The sequence below is a fragment of the Aquarana catesbeiana genome, linkage group LG03 (genome assembly GCF_042186555.1).
Source record: "Aquarana catesbeiana isolate 2022-GZ linkage group LG03, ASM4218655v1, whole genome shotgun sequence".
Taxonomy (NCBI): domain Eukaryota; kingdom Metazoa; phylum Chordata; class Amphibia; order Anura; family Ranidae; genus Aquarana; species Aquarana catesbeiana.
Genome location: NC_133326.1, coordinates 152,148,659 through 152,163,989, shown reverse-complemented (window position 1 = coordinate 152,163,989; position 15,331 = coordinate 152,148,659). Strand labels below are relative to the sequence as shown.

The window sequence follows — 15,331 nt, the reverse complement described above, 5'->3', positions numbered from 1 at the left end:
GATTTCGTTTTTTCCTCATCTTTCATCACCCTTGGTTAACCCTCCGGTTGCTTGCCCATTTCTTTCCTATGTCCCTCGCTGTTTTTCCCCCCCACCTCACTTTATGTCCGTGGGCTCTTTCTTTTCTTCTCTTTTCCTTCATTTCTTGCTCTCACTTCCCAGCATACCTTCACAATCATTCCCTCACTCTTCCCATAGACATGCCTCGGTTCCCATGCCTGCCCTGGTTGGCGCCTGTTTTCGTCTCCGCGGGGCTCCCCGCCACGGCTCCCGGTTGGGGGTACCCCGGATGGCTTGCGGGGTCCTGCCACTACACCATCAGTCCACAGAATCCCAGTAAGTATATCTATATATCAGCTGCGGGGGCTCACATACCTCGCTCCCCCATTACTATTGTTCCTGCCCTTTTTCTGCCTTATTCATTTTAATATCCTTTCAGATACTACACGTGCTTGCTCCTGACGAGTGGCATGGAAGCCACGAAACGCATTGAGCCATCATTCGCCGTGTTTGAACTTTTTATATATAGTTCTCATCAATTTTACCATTATTCTAAACCCCGTCACAGGTCCAGTGAGGCCTTAGGTCCAGCAGGCATTACTGTTTCTAATATCATTTTACCCAATTTCGATTGTGGTGAACTAGGGAATTTTGTCAAGGTGGTATCTTGAGCCATCATTACTTAATCTTTTATCCTCGTTACCAATCCATCATTTGTATAAACATTACAATGTATGTTATATTATATTTATTTATGCATTATTTGTTTGATTGTATGCATTTTACGATTGTAACGTGTATGCTCTAGTATTATGTTAATAAATTCCTCTTTGTTCATCCTTCTACCTTTTTGCTGTCACATGCTTCATATAATGTCCCACTCTCCCCCTCAACTAATCCCCTTTGTTCATGATATAAATTGGGATGGAAATACATGACCTTACCAGGTCATGATTTCATTCAAAGTCCCTAGGGATGGAAATGGGTGACCTTACCAGGTCATGATTTCCTTAAAGTCCCTAAAAACCCCTCCTCTCTTAACTCCTAAAGCTGAACTCCGGACAATTTTTTTTTTTTTCCCATGCAGCGAGGCTGTACCCACAATGCATGGGTCACCTGCTTGTTTTTGTCTAGGCCGGGATTGGACAGCCAAGATATACTCCCTTAATCCTTCAATCCTCCCAGTGCAAGACCAGTCCTTTGTGCGGTGGACAGTTCCTGACTTCATGACGCCCATAGTCCAGCTCTGGATAGGATAGCGTCAAGTACAGTCCACCGCTGGACATGGGAGAGTGTCGTTTTCTGTTTTCTATCAAAGGATAGGTTCTGTGTGCACCCCTAGACAAAAACAAGCAGCAGAAAAAAAAATTGCATGGAGTTGGGCATTACCATTTAACCTGACCCTAAACACTTTTCACTTATCCTAACTCTTAGACTGAGCCCCTAACTCTTAACCACCCCACTTCCTAAATCCTCACTAACAGTTAAATCCCAACACCAGGAATTAAAAAAAAAAAAAATCCACCCTTGCAATAGGGCTTCCCCTGCACTGAAGGGGTTAAATGCTTATTGTGTCTAGGGGGTTAAAAGTACAGGTTGTAGTACTTGGCTTATACCCCCCACTCTGGTTTTAAGCTCAGGTCTGTGGGCCTCTGCATTATCACGTACAATACAGGGACAACAACCCTATATTTTATACTGAAAAGGCTGGCGTGTGACCAAAAGCCATTACAGTTTCCAGAGCCGGTTACTGGAGACTAGCCAAACACCCCCTGGTTCGGTTCGCACTAGAACTTGCGAACAGGCAAAAAATTAGCACGAACACTTGAATACCATTAACCACTTCAGCCCTGGAAGGATTTACCTCCTTCCTGACCAGAGCACTTTTTGCGTTTCGGCACTGCGTCACTTTAACTGACAATTGCATGGCCGTGCGACGTTACACCAAAACAGCATTGACGTCCTTTTTTCCCTACAAATAGAGCTTTCTTTTGGTGGTATTTGATCACCTCTGTGTTTTTTATTTTTTTGCGCTATAAACAAAAAAAGAGCGACAATTTTGAAAAAAAAGCAATATTTTTTACTTTTTGCTATAATAAATATCCCCAATATATATATATATATATAACATTTTTTCCATTTTTTCCTCAGTTTAGGCAGATATGTATTCTTCTACATATTTTTGGTAAAAAAAAAAAAAATCGCAATAAGCCTATATTAATTGGTTTGCGCAAAAGTTATAGCATCTACAAAATAGGGGATAGATTTATAGAATTTTTATTATTATTACTTTTTTATTAGTAATGGCGGCGATCTGCGATTTTCATTGTGACTGCGACATTGCGGCAGACACATCGGACACTTTTGACACCATTTTGGGATCATTGTCATTTATACAGCGATCAGTGCTATAAAAATGCACTGATTACTGTGTAAATGAAACTGGCAGGGAAGGGGTTAAACACTAGGGGGCGATCAAGGGGTTAAATATGTCCTAGGGAGTGATTCTAACTGTGGGGGGAATGGGCTCACTACAACATGACTGAGATCACTGCTCCCGATGACAGGGAGCGCTGGTGGCGCGTGCACACCCACTAGCCCCGCAAATTAAAGTGGACGTACAGGTATGCCCATTTGCCCACAGCTGCCATTGTGCCGACGTATATCGGCGTGCGGCGGTCGGCAAGTGGTTAAAGTCTATGGGACATGACCATGAAAAATCAAAAGTGCTCATTTTAAAGGCTTATATGCAAGTTATTGCCATAAAAAGTGTTTGGGGACCTGGGTACTGCCCCAGGGGACATGTATCAATGCAAAAAAAAGTTTTAAAAACGTCAGTTTTTTCGGGAGCAGTGATTTTAATAATGCTTAAAGTGAAACTATAAAAATTTAATATTCCTTTAAATATCGTGCCTGGGGGGTGTCCTTAGTATGCCTGTAAAGTAGCGCATTTTTCCCGCGTTTATAAAAGTACCACAGCAAAATTGCATTTCTAAAGGAAAAAAGTCATTTAAAACTGCTCCCGGCTGTTATGTATTGTCGGGTCCCGGCAATATAGATAAAAATCATTGACAAAGATGGCATGGGTCCCCCCCCCTCCAGTCCATTACCAGGCCCTTTGGGTCTGGTATGGATATTAAGGGGAACCCCACACCCAAATAAAAAAAATGTGTGGGGGTCCCCCCAAAATCCATACCAGGCCCTTCAGGTCTGATTTGGATATTATGGGGAACCCTGTGCCAAAATGTAAAATAAAAAAAAAAGGCGTAGCCCCCCCCCCCCAAATTAATACCAGACCCTTATCCGAGCACGCAACCTGGCAGGCTGCAGGAAAAGGGGGGCCTCATGCCCACAACCCTTGCCGGTGGTTGTGGGGGTCTGCGGGCAAGGGGGTTTATCAGAATCTGGAAGCCCCCTTTAACAAGGGGACCCCCAGATCCCACCCCTATGTGAATGGGGATCAGGTACATTTCCATTCACCAAAAAAAGTGTCAAAATGTTAAAAATTACAGTAGACAATTTGGGACAAGTCCTTTATTTAAAAAAAAAAAAAAACCTGTCCCGCGATGTCCATTCATCTTCGATCACAGCTGTAATCGCAAAGAGGCTTCAGTCAGCGGGAGCCTCCCATGGAAGCAGAGCTTTTTATGTTTTGGTGAACAATGTATCCGATACCCATTCACATGGGGGGGTGGGATCTGGGGGTCCTCTTGTTAAAGGTAGCTTCCAGGTTCTGATAAGCCCCCCACCTGCAGACCCCCACAACCACCGGGCAAGGATTGTGGGGATGAGGCCCTTGTCCCCATCAACATGGGGACAAGGTGTTTTGGGAGGACCCCAAAGCATCCTCTCCATGTTGAGGGCTTGTGACCTGGTATGGTTCAGGAGGGGGGGCGTTCTCTCGTCCCCCCACCTCTTCCTGCGGCATGCCAGGTTGCGTGCTCGGATAAGGGTCTGGTATGGATTTTGGGGGGACCCCTACGCCATTTTTTTAAAATTTTGGCTAGGGGTTCCCCTTAAAATCCATACCAGACCCGAAGGGCCTGGAATGGATTTTGAGGGGGACCCCATGCCATTTTTTTAAAACTTTGGCGCAGGGTTCCCCTTAATATCCATACCAGACCTGAAAGGCCTGGTATGGATTTTAGGGGGACCCCCATGCAATCTTTTTTTAAATTTGGGTGCGGGGTTCCCTTAATATCCATACCAGACCCAAAGGACCTACTTTACAGGCATACTAAGGAGACCCCCCAGGCACGATATTCAAAGGAATATTTCATTTTTATTGTTTCACTTTAAGCATTATTAAAATCAGTGCTCCCAAAAAAAAAGTTTTTAAAACTTATTTTGCATTGATACATGTCCCCTGGGGCAGGAACCAGGTCCAAAAAAACACTTTTTATGGCAAAAAAACGTGCATATAAAAAAAAATGGTGTATATCGTGCTGACATATATCTAATAGCAGCCAGCACAACTCTAATGCCCTGTACACACGGTCGGACATTGATCGGACATTCCGACAACAAAATCCATGGATTTTTTCCGACGGATGTTGGCTCAAACTTGTCTTGCATACACACGGTCACACAAAGTTGTCCGAAAATCCGATCGTTCTGAACGCTGTGACGTAAAACACGTACGTCGGGACTATAAACGGGGCAGTAGCCAATAGCTTTCGTCTCTTAATTTATTCTGAGCATGTGTGGCACTTTGTGCGTTGGATTTGTATATACACGATCGTAATTTCCAACAAAGAATTTTGTTGTCGGAAAATTTTATAGCAAGCTCTCAAACTTTGTGTGTCGGAAATTCCGATGGAAAATGTGTGATGGAGCCTACACACGGTCCTATCACACATTTTCCATCGGAAAACCCGACCGTGTGTACAGGGCATAAGACAAGAGTAAATCAAAAAATAGGTGAACAGTAAAATTTTGTGCAGCGCTCAAGAAAATGAAAAATGCATGTATATACAAACTAATGTACACTGTGCAATGACCTCAAAAACTAATAATAATGAAAAAGAGATGTGGAATTCACACCCAAACTAAAGTCCATGTGCCATCATATAAAGGTTGTTTTGAAACATAAACACAACAGTCTTTAAATAGACGGTGAAAACAAATTGTGTGACTAGAAGTGGGATTCCACGTAACATCAATACTGAGGGAAAGAGACAGACAATAGAACCACCACCGGTTAGTGAGGAGGCTTACCGGAGTGAGAAGACTCAAATGGGCATATGCTCAGCGAGTCAACAAGGCTTTTGGTGCAACCACCAAAACATGGGACCTCCACATCTGGGTTCCAATGATTGCGGTCTTTGCACAGTGTACATTCGTTTGTATATACATGAATAACTTGCATATAAGCCTTAAAAAATTAGCACTTTTGGTTTTTCATGTTAGTGTCCCATAGACTTTAATGGCGTTTTGTGGCTTCCAAATTTGCCGCAAACGCTGCATATTGTTCGCTGTTCGGTGAACGCCTGACGTTCGACTCGAACATCGGGCTCATCCCTACTGAAGACCTGTCACAATGCTGGGGGGGGGGGGGGGGGGGCTGCTGGACTAAGGAATAACTCAAATATTTACACCTTATTTACAGTATCTCACAAAAGTGAATATACCCCTCACATTTTTGTAAATATTTTATTATATCTTTTCGTGTGACAACACTGAAGAAATTACACTTTGTTACAAATGTAAAGTAGTGAGTGTACAGCTTGTATAACAGTGTAAATTTGCTGTCCCCTCAAAATAACTCAACACACAGCCATTAATTTCTAAACCATTGGCAACAAAACTGAGTACACCCCTAAGTGAAAATGTCCAAATTGGGCCCAATTAGCCATTTTTCCTCCCTGGAGTCATGTGACCCGTTAGTGTTATGTTTCAGGTGTGAATGAAGAGCAGGTGTGTTAAATTTGGTGTTATCGCTCTCACTCTCTCATACTGGTTACTGGAAGTTCAACATGGCACCTTATGGCAAAGAACTCTGAGTATCTGAAAAAAAGAATTGTTGCTCTACATAAAGATGGCCTAGGCTATAAGATGATTGCCAAGACCTGAAACTGAGCTGCAGCATGGTGGCCAAGACCATACAGTGGTTTCACAGGACAGGTTCCACTCAGAACAGGCCTCGCTATGGTCGACCAAGCGTGTCAAGCGTGTGTGGCGGCTACCAGGTGAGGAGTACAAAGACAAGTGTGTCTTGTCCACAGTCAAGCATGGTGGTGGGAGTGTCATGGTCTGGGGCTGCACGAGTGCTGCTGTCACTGGGGAGCTACAGTTCATTGAGGGAACCATGAATGCCAACATGTACTGTGACATACTGCTGCAGAGCATGATCCCCTCCCTTCGGAGACTGGCCCGCAGGGCAGAATTTCCAACATGATAACGACCCCAAACACAGCTTCAAGTTGACCAATGCCTTGATAAAGAAGCTGAGGTTAAAGGTGATGGACTGGCCAAGCATGTCTCCAGACCTAAACCCTATTGAGCATCTGTGGGGCATCCTCAAACGGAAGGTGGAGGAGCGCAAGGTCTCTAACATCTACCAGCTCCATGATGTCGTCATGGAGGAGTGGAAGAGGACTCCAGTGGCAACCTATGAAGCTCTGGTGAACTCCATGCCCAAGAGGGTTAAGGCAGTGCTAGAAAATAATGGTGAGCTACCCAAAATATTGACAATTTGGCCCCAATTTGGACATTTTCACTTAGGGGTGTACTCACTTTTGTTGCCAGGGGTTTAGACATTATTGGCTGTGTGTTGAGTTATTTTGAGGGGACAGCACATTTACACTGTTAAACAAGATGTACATGCACTACTTTACATTGTAGCAAAGTGTCATTTCTTCAGTGTTGTCACATGAAAAGATATAATAAAATATTTACAAAAAATGTGAGGGGCGTACTCACTTTGGTGAGATACTGCATGTCCCATTGCACGGGTGGATTTTTTTTTTTAGTTGCCAAAATTGGTCTTTAAATGAGAAGTATGGCCAAAGCTTTTTTGGCCATACTTCTCTTGTGGGTGACAGGACTGCCCTTACTTTTGCTCTCCTGTGACCCACAGTCAGCCTACAGTGGGCTATTGCCCACTATCAGCTGATGTGTCAGAGCTGCTCCAGGATCTGGAAGGATCCCAACAATATTGTTGGTATCTACCAGGATGCCTAAACGGCAGCTAACTCAGCCTTTCAGTGTGCAGATGAGATTCTGAGTCAGCTGCCCCTGCCCCCTATCCAGCCCCGCACTCCAGTGAGCCCTGTGAGGGGCAGAGCACAAAGAGGTGACTGATAGTCACTGTTCTCCTCTCTGAGCAGACCGAGAACAGATCAATCGTTCATGTGGCTGCTTAGTTCTCGGTTTTAGAGTCGACGTAGGACAGCTGCAGCATCACACGAATGCTGCCAGGTGGAGGAGAGTATGTGTGTATGTTTTTTAAAATCCCACACTTCTCCTTGGTTCACACTGTCACAGGTGGCTGTGGAAATCACACCTATTCTCGCACCCACAACCACCCCAGTCAAAACGTGCAGGGCTGCCATTCATTCTTAATGGCGTCCCCATGCATCGAAAAAATGCACCACATTTGTGGATGTGGGAACTGGGGAGAAATCACATGGTGCAAAAGCACCTTGCAATTTTCCACCCGCTGCTTTTTCAAAATTTTGCAGGAACCTTTTTCCTGCATGAAACACAGGCACAGCAGCCCATTCAAATGAATAAGCTGCTGTGCCCACACAAATGAGGCCCCCAGACCCACAATAATGTTAACCAGTCCTTAAAGGCTAGGTTCACCTTTAACCACGTCATGACAAGGTTAAAAAAAAAAAAAAAAAAACGCCTGAACATGGTTTTGCAACTTTGAAATGTGTTAGTAAAAACTGTAAATATCACATCACTACTACTTAGTGTATCCAGGTGGATTGTACCTTGTGGTTGTATTTTAGGACAAACTGGGCTTTCATTTGGTGGTAAATGTTACTGGATAGCTCCTTTTTTTTAATTAACAAAGGAAAATGGGCACAAAATAGTAAAAATATATAATTTTTAAAAATTTAGCTGTATAGTTCTTGCTATTACCATATCCTACCACCAAAGGACAACCTGAAATAAATTCTCCTGCTCCTAACGATCTTTGCAACATCAGATATGTGGATGTTATTTGTTGTTTGTTGTTTGTACCTGTATTGGGGCCCAGAAACAATAGTGCACATTTTGTTTTTTTTTTTTTTTTTTATTCCACCTAAAAGACTAATACTAATTTAAAAAAATGCTTTTAGGCAGAGGAACGAAAAAACTTGCAGAGCTGTGCTATGAATAGACCAGCTCTCTGCTTATCTATTTATAGCACTCTCCCCGACACAAATGTTCAGCTGCTTTTATCTCCTGTGTCAGAGAATTTGTCAGAAGTTATCATGCTGATAACAGAGGAACGGATCAGCAGAAAGACACAGGACTTAGGGCTTTGGAGAGAGATAAGTAAACACTACAGATATACTGTGTATGCCCAGGTCAGATTTCATTAATCAGGTTTAAATCCACTTTAACTAACCTGGTAAAATACTCACCTTGTTTGCACTGAGAGCTACAGTGCCATACCCTCATAGTGCCTACACCAAAAAGTAAGAGAACCAAGATAACAATATTATTCCATGAACCTCAACATTTCCATCACTGAAGTAGTTAAAAGCAGTACTATGTCAGAGGGCTGCATGGTCCATATTCATCATTCTCTGTCTATTTATAATAACAAAAAGATGTGTTTTTTTTTGTTTGTTTTTTAATAAAAGAAAGAGACTGTGGTGTGTGACTTAAAGGGCGGTTCACAGTAGGAGTCGCACAGAGTTCCTGTGCGATTCACATGCAGTTTATTGCGGTGTGGTTTGAGCTCATTCATTCTTAATGGGCAGAAATCTCACTGCAACGCACCAAAAAACACATTGCAACGGATCGCATGGTACAGCATGGGGTCTATACCATTGGAACAGGAAGTCCAACTGAGGCAGTCCCTGCAGTAGGGGCAATAAGTCAGGAAGACAAATGAGACCTGCCTAGCATGGCACTGCATGGCACTGCTTTTTTAGACCTCCATGCAGTCATATTCCCAGTGAATTTTAAGTTAGAGAGAATGGCTACTGCTGCTTACAAGCAGAACTGCATTCTATGTAGCTCTCTTAAAAACAAAAATCTTAGAAACTGTCAGATTGGATAACTGATGTTAATCTATTGCTTAAGTCTATTGCTTCAGCCAGGTTAGGACTCTCTGTTCACACTAGTGCAGATTTCAGATGCAACTTCAAATTGCATAGAATCATATCACAATGGAAATCACGTTATTTTTGATGGTGCCCATTCATGTCAATGCAACAAGACTGCAATGCAGTTTTCAAAAGGTCCCTGCACTACTTTGGTGCGGCTACAACGCCATTTTGGCCCCATAGACTTCAATAGGGTGGCACAAAAAACACATTTACATGAGTTTTTGACACTACTGTTTTGACTCATCCCTGTCATTCCTGCTGTCAGCCAGCAGGGATGAGTCATCACCGATGACATCATCATCAGCAATAGCATCATCCTCATAACCAATGACATCATCATTGAAGACATAATTAAAGACATCATCACTAGTGACATCATCAACACCGATGACATCATTATCACCACCAATGACACCATCATCATCGATTACATCATTGATGACATCATAATTAACATAATTACACAATCATCAATTACCTCATCAATGCCATTATCACCAATGCCATCATTGTCATAGATGGCAACACTATCTACGATGGCATCACCATGATTGATGGCATCACCATTATATATGACATCATTATTGATGACAATGTCGATGATGACATCAAAGACATCGTCGATGACATCATCATCATGTCATGATGATAACCAAGTGCACACCTATTTTCAAGAAAACCTGTGATAGGTGTAGTAGTAGTCTTCAAATTTGTAATGTGCTCCCCTTTATTAAGTTTATACATATTTTATAAATAATCCTTACTATTATATTAATTTGCAGAATTTCCTATACATCTCTGCCCTTAAGCAGGAACCTTAAAATCATAAATGTGCACTCACTCTTGTTGTGAAAGTAAACTTACTGTATATTGGAAAAATATGGTGGCTACCATTTCTGACTTTTCCATCTGAAAACGCTAGTTGCCTGGCTGCCATGCTGATCCAAAGAATTCAATACTTTGAGCGGTTAACCCACAACGGGTATGCAGATCGGAAGTTTACATTTTACTCGAATCTGTACGCTTGTTTTAGGACGACGACTATGTTAAAGCTAGTGGTTCAGTCTAACAGCCAGAAAAATGACCACTTACACTTACCGGTAACGGTGTTTCTGGGAAGTCTTCCAGAACGGCACCCTGAGAGATGACTGGTCCTCCTGACAGGAAACACAATCAAGATAGAGGTTAAAAACCCCGCCCCTCCCTGCACTCCTCACTTGTGCCAAAGTATTGACCCACACCAGTGCATGCAAGTGAAACAAAAACACCTCAAATGTATCAATATATAATAATACAAACCAGGTGGGAAGTAGGCCTGCCGTCCTGGAAGACTTCCCAGAAACACCGTTACCGGTAAGTGTAACTGGTCATTTTCTCAAGTCGTCTTCCAGGACAGCACCGTTAGAGAAGAGCAAGTAGCTCAGGCCTACCTTAGGGCGGGACAACAGCCTGCATGACCTTTCTGCCGAAGGCAAGGTCCTGGGTTGACAGAAGTTCCACTCTGTAATGTTTCAGGAACGTGTTCTGACTTGACCAAGTTGCTGCTTTACAAATTTGATCTACCGATGCTCCGGTTCTTTCTGCCCAAGAGGTTGCCAGAGACCTTGTAGAGTGAGCCTTAAGATTAGTTGGGACCGTCTGACCTGAATGCTCGTAAGCTATGGCAATAGCTTGTCTAATCCATCTAGCAATAGTCGTTCTAGAGGCCTGTTCGCCTCTTCGAGCACCACAAAAACTGACCAACAGATGCTGAGATTTCCTGAACTCTTTTACCTTTTCCAGGTAAAGCAACAGACATCTCCTGACATCTAACGTATGGAAGGCCCTTTCCTTCTCGTTCTGTGGATTGAGACAGAAGGAGGGTAAAATAATCTCCTGTGACCTATGGAAGCGTGAAGCCACCTTAGGCAGGTACAAAGGGTCCTGTCTGAGAATAACTCTGTCTTCTAACTGACGAAAAAAGGGCTCCTTCATAGAAAGAGCATGCAAATCGCCCACCCTTCTGGCTGAAGGAAGGCGGTTTTAAAGGAAATCAATCTAACTGAAGATTGAGCCAACGGCTCAAAAGGTGCCCTAGTCAGGGCTTCCAAGACTAAAGATAAATCCCACGGTGGGAATTCCTTCATTTGCACTGGGGAAAGTCTCTCTCTAGCCGACAAAAATCTCTTAACCAAAGGATCTAGAGCTAATTTAATATCCAGAAAACTAGACAAAGCTGCCACCTGAACCCTCAGAGTCTTGGTAGCTAAGCCTCGGTCTACTCCCTCCTTTAGGAAGTCTAAGATTACTGGAATCTCTTTCTGGGGCACCCCTCTCGCTTCACACCAATGGGAGAAGACACCCCAGACCCTAGCATAGTTACAGGCTTTCTACTCAGCAACAGGGTATCAATCACTGACTCTGAACACCCCTTGTTGTGCAGGCTCTCCCTCTCAACAGCCAGGCTGTTAATCTGAAAAAAACGGGATTCGGATGGTAAAGAGGGCCTTGAAGCAGAAGATCCTGATGTTCCGGAAGCTGAAACGGAGGGGATACTGCCAAGTTCCACAACGTGGGAAACCAGGTCCTCTTGGGCCACCAGGGGGCAATCAAGATCAAATTGCCCCTGGCCCGACTCAGTCTTTGAAGGATTCTCGGAATCAGGGCTAAGGGAGGAAATGCATACGCCAGACCGAAGTCCCATTCCTGAGCTAACGCGTCCACCCCCTCGGACCCATGTTCTCTGCAAAGGGAAAAGTATCTTTTGACTCTCCTGTTTTCCCTGCGGGCAAAGAGATCTATCTCCGGTGTGCCTAGCTGTTGACAGACCAGGTAGAATACCTCGGGATTCAATTCCCATTCCTCCTGTTGTACTGTCTGACGACTGAGGAAATCTGCTTTTATGTTGAAAACTCCCCTTATGTGCACCGCAGAGATTGATGGTATTCTTTGTTCCACCCATTCCAGAATCTCCTGCGCCAATCTCATTAGTGAGAGCGACCGTGTACCCCCCTGACGGTTCAGGAAAGCCACTGTGGTAGAATTGTCGGAGAGGATCTGAACCTCTCTCCCCCTGATCCTGCTCTCGAAAGCTATTAGAGCCTCCCTGACTGCTAGCAATTCCCTGAAATTGGAAGAAGCAGTTCTCTGTAGTATGTCCCACATACCCTGAGCTTGGAGCTGTTCTAGATGGTCCCCCCATCCCCACGAGCTCGCATCGGTTGTTAACCTGACAAGCTGGAACTGGGACCAAAGATGACCTGCCCCCAACCTTTGAGGGTTGAGCCACCAAAGTAAGGACTTTCTTACCTCTTCAGGGATGGCAACCGGAATATCCAAGGATTCCTTCCTTCCATCCCATGAGGATAGCAGGAAGTTCTGCAGGGGTCTGGAGTGGAGCTGGGCCCAAGGAACCGCCAGAATACATGAAGTCATGAGACCTAGAATCCTCATGATCATTCTTCTGGGCACTACCCCCTGACACAGGATTGAAGACATTGAAGAAATCAGTGCTTCTATTTTCTCCTGTGGAAGGATCAGCTTTTGCCCCACTGAGTTCACCCACAGGCCCAGGTAGAGCTTGGTCTGAGAAGGAGTCAGGGAGGACTTCTCGGAACTTATCAACCATCCCAGGGACTCCAAGGTGGCTAAAACCTTGTCCAGATCCAGGAGAAGGGACTCCCTGGAAAGGTTGTAGACCAACAGGTCGTCTAGATAAGGTATCAGAGAGATCCCCTGAAGGTGCAGGTAGGCGACGACCTTTGCAAGGATCTTTGTAAATGCTCTTGGGCTAGCCCCAGCCCAAAGGGTAGGGCCTGAAACTGCCAGTGCTGGGTACCCTGATCTGCATGAATAGCAAACCGAAGGAATGTCTGGTGTTCAGGCAGAATGGGAATGTGCACATATGCGTCCTTCAAGTCTATGGTGGCCATGAAAACTTCCCTCAACAAATGCTTTCTGACCATGTACACCGATTCCTTGCGAAATTTCTTGTATCGCAGAAAAGTGTTTAATCTCTTTAGATTCAAGATTAACCGGAATTTTCTGGACGGTTTGGGAACTACAAAGACGTGGGAATAAAAACCCCGTCCTTGCTGATCCGCCGGTACTGGGAGAATGACTCTCTGATTCGCCAACTGCCCGACACTTTCTATGAGGCCTATGGCCTTTGTACTCTCTCTGGGTAGGAAGGTCAGTAGAAACGACTGTGGAGGCCTGGAAGCAAATTCTAGCCTGTAGCCCTCTCTTATCCACTGAAGGACTAGAGGGCTCCGGGCCACCTGCTCCCACTGTGGGATAAATTGTGCCAGCCTCCCTCCCACCTTGGTGCTGGCGTCACTTGGGTTCCTTGTCTGCGACCTTTGGGCCGGAGAAAAGGAGAGCTCCTTTCTGTTTGGCTTTTCCAACACCCCATTTCTTTCCTTCCTTACGATCCTTAAACCAGTTGTTGACCTGGGGGCCTCGAAAAAATCTTTTAACCTTTTTAGGCTTTACGGGAAACTTCTTTCCTTTCTCCGTAGATCTGGAGAGGGTTTGGTCCAACCCTGTACCAAACAGGAGTGACCTCTCAAAAGGTAGGCCGCATAACCTTTTTTTAGAGGTGTGGTCCCCATCCCAGGTCTTAACCCATATGGCCCTTCTGGCTGAATTAAGAAGAGCTGCCGTCTTTGCCGAAGTCGGCACGGACTCCACTGCAGCATCCGCAAGAAAGGCTACCGCCTTACCAATTACCTCCAGACTCCAGATCTTTGGACTTGGCAGTACTTGTCACATGATCTGTCAGTTTATTAAGCTACATATTCGTATTTCTAGCTATACGTGCTGAAGCTAAAGCTGGACTTAAAGTTGCCACATTGGCCTCCCAGGCTCTGCGTAAAAGGGTTTCAGACCTGCGGTCCATTTGGTCCCGAATGTTACCTGCGTCTTCAAAAGACAGGTCAGATTGTTTAGACACCTGAGCCAAAGATGCGTCCAGTTTGGGAAGTTAAAAAAACTTCTCCTGCTCCTCTTCCTTAAACGGACACCTGCGTTTCCAGGTCTTAAACTTCTGAAGTTTATTTTCTGGCTCTTTCCATTCTCTTAACACAATGTCTTTAGGAGACTGGTGGATAGGTAACACCCTGGACTGAGCTTTAGACAACCCCTGATACAACCTATCCTGTACAGAAATTTGTGCCTCTGGCTCCTGGATCTCCTCAGAAGCATAAATAGCCCCTAGGAGGCCCTCCATATCATCTGTAGAGAAGATATGTCTGACTGGTCTGGAGTGTCCCTCTTCCTCCTGGCTATCCTCTGCGTCTTCCCCTTCTTCAAGGAGACTACAACAGGGGTCCTCCACTTCCTCCACCTCCTCCTCCGAACCCTGAGGAGATGGCGGTCTCTGCTGAACGGTGCTTACCCCTCTAAAATTAGTAGAAGCACTTTCCTGGGAGGAAGAGCCCTCTCTGCTATCCTGCCTAGTATTGAGGCTAGCCTGAAAAGCTTTAAGGGTGGACAGCATTTCAGATTGCACTGAGAGAAAATCTCTCATAACTTCTGAAGTCTCCTTCCCTGACAACTTGTGAATGCACTTATAACAAAATGGCTTTGTGTGTTCTGCTGCTAATTTGTCATTGCAGTACCCACACCTTTTGGATCGGGAAGGATTTTTGGGTCTCGGTCTACTGGCAACACTCTGGGTTTCTGTGTCTGCAAAACAAGAAGCCTGTTTAGCTAGTAATAAAATAACTGACCAAGAGATCCCTTGTGAGGGTAAGGCTAGGGGGCCACCCCCTCCCTTATATCCTCCAGCCTGGTAGACTCACCCCCAGTGGCCTCCAAAACGGCTGTAGACTCCTCTTGCTCCATAGCAAGCGAGTAGTGCACACCTGCTCCTTGCCCAGCGATGGTGCCTCTGCTGCCCGGAACTATCCCTTCTTAAAAGCTGATACCTGTAGTCCATGTGCAGTCAGCTGTCCCCTCATGGCATTCCGAACGCCGCCGCCATCTTGCCGAGGTCTGCAGGGCCAGAGCACTCTAGCGTCTGGAGCGCCATGACGTAATTTCCTCCCGGAAAGATCCACCGCAAAATGGCGCCGACA

At 44.9% G+C, this 15,331-nt stretch overlaps 2 protein-coding genes across 2 annotated transcripts in view; one reads left to right on the top strand and one right to left on the bottom strand.

Moving 5' to 3' along the window:
• LRGUK (leucine rich repeats and guanylate kinase domain containing) overlaps nt 1-15,331 on the bottom strand; it is a 183,899-nt gene that overhangs the window by 117,848 nt on the left and 50,720 nt on the right. The gene's annotated exons all lie outside the window — the stretch shown is intronic.
• SLC35B4 (solute carrier family 35 member B4) overlaps nt 1-15,331 on the top strand; it is a 247,653-nt gene that overhangs the window by 187,859 nt on the left and 44,463 nt on the right. The gene's annotated exons all lie outside the window — the stretch shown is intronic.